The sequence below is a fragment of the Cupressus sempervirens genome, chromosome 11 (assembly GCF_028749045.1).
Source record: "Cupressus sempervirens isolate cs-2001-9-10 chromosome 11, ASM2874904v1, whole genome shotgun sequence".
NCBI classification, from domain to species: domain Eukaryota; kingdom Viridiplantae; phylum Streptophyta; class Pinopsida; order Cupressales; family Cupressaceae; genus Cupressus; species Cupressus sempervirens.
In genome coordinates, this window is record NC_143128.1 from 238,545,375 (window position 1) to 238,551,417 (window position 6,043).

The following is a 6,043-nucleotide window of genomic DNA, read 5'->3' on the forward strand; positions in this document are numbered from 1 at the left end:
AATGGTTTCAAAGTTTTCACAAATCCATTATATGACAAAGAGTTTGATGTTGATGAGCACATTACTTGCTATAATAGTTACAATGGAGATTTTCATGGAGTTATCATCCCTCTTTTCAAAGAGCATATGGAATGTTTAGAATTAGTTGAGGATGAATTTGACAATGATAAATTGTCTTACTACTGTAAGAGATTAGATGGTTCTTCTTCTAGATGTGACATTGAAAGTAATGATGAGATTTCATCTCATGATGTTGATGACAAGGTGTTTGACGATGTTGTTATTGAAGATCAACATGCACCTCACAATGAGTTCTATGGTGAATAATCTTATGTGATGACTAACCCATTTGTTGGTTTTGAAGAATCATTGGAAGACTCTAGATTACTTTTAGATTCTAACATTGATGACATTTGTGAGTACAAATAAGATCACTCATTCGAATACCATCTGTTTATGCACAAGGATACACAATTCCAAGGTATGTGTGATCTTTTTCGCCATGTTGAATATAAATATTTCATATTCAATACTAATAGCATGCATGATTCATTAAATGAAGGGGAGTATTAGTTTGAGTCTAATAACTTTGAGCATGCTGATTAGAACTTTCATAATGAGCAAGTTGTAGAGAGTGATCATAGTTCTTATATGCATTATGAAAGTGAAGATGTAGATTCAGTTTTGCCAAGTGAGTTGATTCATAATGCTAATCCTATTGGTGAAACTAATATAAATGATATTTCTAGCTTACCTCATGAAATTTTAGATGAAAATTAGATCTATGACAGAGGTTAAAAAAATTGTTGAAGTTTGGTGGCCCAAGGCTATCATTTGTATAGTTTAGGAGTGGATTTATTTGCTTTCGATAAAGCTATTCAAGAGAAGTTTTATTATCAAGTGTGTGGTCTACTTCTTCTAGAGATCTAAATCCTTGACATTCCCACAAGGGGCATGCATCCCCAAATAGAGCCACCAGTAGGACTCAAAATTGAAGCACTAATTTTGAGTACTATCCTAAAAATCAAGCCCTATAAGGGATTTTTGATGCATATGTACCTGATTGTCATTTTGATACCTAAGTGGTTTTTAATGTTTCTAACACCTTGCATTCAGCATATCCACTCATCCCATGAAGATTAGTTGCAATTTTGAGTCATTCTACAAAGTTCTATTTTGAGCAATCTTTAAATCTGCATTTTTGCCTAAGTGTCAAAAAGTGACAGAAGGCCTTGATTGCATTTGAATATCTCACACCCTATATTGTTTCATGACTTGCCACTTTGGCAATACTTACTATCCATATAAGAGAACCTATATTTCATATTTTTAGTCATTGCAATATGTTTTGAACCCCTCAAAGTTGGCCATGTATTGTTGTCATGCTGATGCAAATTGTTCCTAATTCTAGGAGGCCCTATTTCACTTGTTCTAACTTTGAATTAACTGACCAAAATGAGAAAATTCCTTTTTCATTTCATTTTAGAGGTCAGAAGAAAATTATTTTTCAATTTTGAGCTTATGAAAAATCCATTTGAACAATTTTCGAATGTGGTTCCATATGTAATTTGCAAAGTTTTACTGGTGTCATAAAATCATGATTGGTCAGTACCCCTGTTCATGATGTCATAACTTGGAATCCATGATAGGTGAGATCAAATGCATTGCATTGTTGTATTCTCCTCTAAAAATACTTTAAGCATGCCAATTTTCCAATCTTGAGAAATCTGTCTGCACACTTTCCCAAGTCCATTCTATTTACAAAAATTTCTTTTATGCTAGTGTTTCCAGTCCTACAAATCTGAGTAGCCCACTTTGACCATTTGCCAAATGTACCCATTTATTCATCATGAGCCTAATCCTAGATTTATATTGTTCTCATGACAGTGAACCAATTCCCCAATTTTTATAACCCCAAGTGTCAGTTTACACAGTTTCCAAAGCCAAAATAGAATGTGATTTATTATTTTTTGGCATGTTTACTTGTAGGCATTTCTAAGAAGGCAACTTTGACAATTAGTATCTTTTAAAGTATCCCTAAATAGAGGCAATTAATTTATAAGGAAAATGTGATCAAATATCCCACATTTGTTGTGTTTGGATATTTTCAAATGTTTAAATGCTCCTCCACACTATTGGTAAGTGTCTTTAAGACACAAGCCTTTTCAAAGGCAAGGAAAGTATGCATTGAGGGGCCCACATACCACTAGATGGAAATAGGAGGTAAAACTTTGAACAAAGTGTGCAATGATATAACGATGAGTCAAGTTCAAAATAAATTGCATAATGACACATGGGAGTTGACTGAACTTCATGGAGGCACAGGATGGCAACACGTGGCAGATTAGATGATGGTCACTATATCGCTAAAGGAAAGTGGCAAGGAGGATAACTATATGACATGGTGACTAGTGATGTCAACAATGATTTAGATCTATAGAAAAATCAAAACTTGACACATGGCATTGAGTTGGTGCTAGCTAGTAGTGAGTTAGACGAGTCAAAAATTGACATGTGATGAAGGATTCAGAAGTAGCATGCAAATTGAGGTGTTGACATGGTAGAAAGTGACATCTATCTCTTCGTCACTATGTCATAATGATGTGGAAAAATGCTAATTGAGATAGTCACATATCAGTCGATGACATGGAAGTGATGTGGCACAATGACATGGATCGATGACATGGCAGAACATGTAACCAATGAGGTGGTGAAACAATGCAACCATGTGGCATATTTTCAAGTGATGAAGTTGAATTCAGCCAATCAAGGCATGAGACGTGGTAGGGGTGGTCAACTAGGTTTGACCTGGATGAAAAAAGGAGGGAAAATCAAGTAAGAATTAGGTTTTTTAAAATATATTTTTTCTAAAAATCGCGTGCTCTAGGTGTTTTAAAAGAAATCTAATTTATCCTATAATTTTAAATTTAGAAAAATTTAAATATTTTCCAAATGTAGTTTTGAGGCCATAGCAAGAGCCTATTTTTCAAAGTAAGATTCTAGGCATTTTTGGTGGGCTAATATAGGTGTATTATATATCGCCAGAATCAAGGATTTGTCCCAGGTACCTAATTTTTAGTTTTGTTCAGTTGAGGTAGTTCAGATCTAACTCCTAATGAAATGATGAACAAAATGAACATAAAAGGTAGCATGAGTGCAGTTATGGGTGAGTTTATTCATATATAAGTCAATTAAATCAAGGTATCATTAGTATTTTAAGATGCATTTTAGATATTTTAGTAGCAAAAGGGTTTTCATCACTAAGGAAGAGATATTCCAAGTTGTTAGAAAAAATAATGATGAAAACCAAATCAGATCTCGTGGGTAGAAAGATGAGAGAGGTTTTACAACTACAGGGAATGAGGATTCAAGTGGACACATGTCATTTTGAGATCAGATCATGGATTCCATTCTCCTTCTATATCTTTCCCATTCTCATCCATTATAAGAGTTGGCAATTTTTGGTGTGATACGACATTTTTGGCTCTAGTTTTGTTTGTGAGACCACATTGCTAGATCCAAAGCTGTGATTCCACCATATTCTTCAACAATTTTTCTTGTAATGAATAGTAATAAATAGGCATGTAGATAGTTCAAATCTGTTAAGCAGTTCTACATTTCAATTTCATGCCTCTTATTGTATTTGTTCCAAATAAATGAATGAATATGCAACAACAAGTTAATCTTCATTCTAGTATCTTGTTTCCCATTCATGTTGTTTGTGATCTTTTATGGTTTGTAAACAAAGGGTATGAAATTCAATTGCAATCTATGGGTTGTATATGTTGATTTATTTTTCTTATGACTCAAAGAGTTGTGTAAATGCTTGATTCATCATCGTAGGATTGCAAATCTCATGAAGGAATAGGTCAAGTATGAGATTCAGAAAGATGTAGATGGCTGATTCACAAGGTGGATAGATAGATCAGGAAGTCCTGATGTATGGATATGTCAATAAATTTTAGAGATGTGTGTTAGGGTTTTGTGTGATTGCCCAATAGATAAGGAACTAATCAACTATAGGATTAGAATGTTATGTTGTTCATGTCATGTTTTGTTGAAAATCAACATCATTAATCAATTTTTTTTCCCTTTAAATGCTGAATAATTGAAATGTGACACCCTTACTTAGCTTATCAATTTCTTTAGTCATGTTATTAGTTATTCTGCCTTGCATAAGTGTTAGAAGATCTAGGGTTTTTATTTTCTTTGTCAAGATTCAAGTGTATGTTTTAGCACTGGTACCATATAAGTAAATCTAAGGTCCAACCACCTAGGTTTTGTAGAGCTTAAAATAGAAGAAAGGTCTAGCCTTAAAGTTGGCCCGATGTCTAAAAGGGTATGTTCAAGATGGAAGGTAGTTGCCACTAGATGTATCTTATTCTTATAGAGGTAATTTGGAACCATGTCATTTCAAAACACCAACATAACACTTTCTTTCAAATACCTTAAAATATTTTACTTCAGGTGAGTATCCATACCATAATTCAAGAAGTGTCAAATGAGTACATTTCTTAACTTGCACATGGTTCAAGATATAAAAAGTTGTACTTATAGCTTCTCTCCAGTATTTCAAAGCAACATTCTTCTCCATCATGAGTGTCCTAGCACATTTCATTAGAGATCTATTCCTCCTTCTAGCAATTATATTTTGTGGAGGCGTCCAATGGTTATATGTCATCTTTTGATTCCTCTGTCATTAAAAAACATCTCAAACTCATTTAATGTTGAAAAAAATTGTCTTAGGGAAATATTCACCCAAGATCATAGAACTCAACACAAGCACAACCGTAAAAAAAAATGCATATGATCTATTAATCAGAGTATGTCCTAATCCATTGCAGTGTTCAGTATGTTCAGTATATACAAACACACTAGGAGTGCAAGTATATAAAGGCCTCTCAAGAACCACCTAGAATTTCTCTAGAAACAACCAGGAGATAAGATAAGCATTGACAAATAAGAACACACCTTATCCAACATTCTAGATGAGTGGATAAGATTAAGAAGGTCATAGACACCATGTTCTTAATTAGTGTGCTAACTCTTGTGTTGTAGACAACATGTGCATAAAAGAGGTGCGGACCCCTATGTTGTCAACATGAAAACTCATAAGAGTGCACTAACTCCTAGGTGACTAATAAATAAATATTAAAAATATGCATTAACCTAAGTAAACTTAAGTAAGTGTAAATAGTAAATACTTATTTGCACGAACAGATGTAAATTCTCCTCCTTTGTCAGCTTTTGAACAATTTAGACTTTTACCTATTACCTTCTCAACTCTTGCTAAGTACCACTTAAATGTTTGGAAAGCATTAGATTTATATTTAAGAAACATAATTGTCATCACTCTAGAATAATCATTAACAAATTGCATAATGTGATTATCTATTTGTATCTTTGCACATCAATTGGTCCACACAAGTTAGAATGAACAATCTGTAATATTTCTTTAGAGGTATGAGTCTTACTCTTAAAACTTGACTTTTCCATTTTACCTAATTGACATTATTTGAATATTATATTGTCAGGTTTCTTCAAGTTAGGAAAACCTCCAACTCTTCTTATGTTACTAATACTAACCAAGCTATCAAAATTAACATGACATAACCTTTTGTCCCACAACCACACATCATCAAATTCTACAACTACACAAGTAGCATCGATGCAAAGCATCATGGAGCTTCTCCTAACTTCATCCAAATCTATATTTCTTCAATATTCATCTATGTAATTTTGACCAATTAGAAGTGCATTACACACTCTCCAAAAACCATTTCAATAAAATAATCAAAATCATACCTTCCTATAGTCAAAATCCATTATTCAAACTAATACACACTTGGTTAAAAGTTCCTGATCCTCATTATGATTTGATTCCACAAAATAATAACATCTACCTTGAAAATCAGAAATTCAGATTATAGTCCAAATCTTGGGTCATAACATTTCAATATTTGCATCATGCCTTTGTTCTAATCATGTATATCTTCATCTCACTTAGAAAAATCAGAGTTTTCAAAAAAAAAAAAAAAAAAAC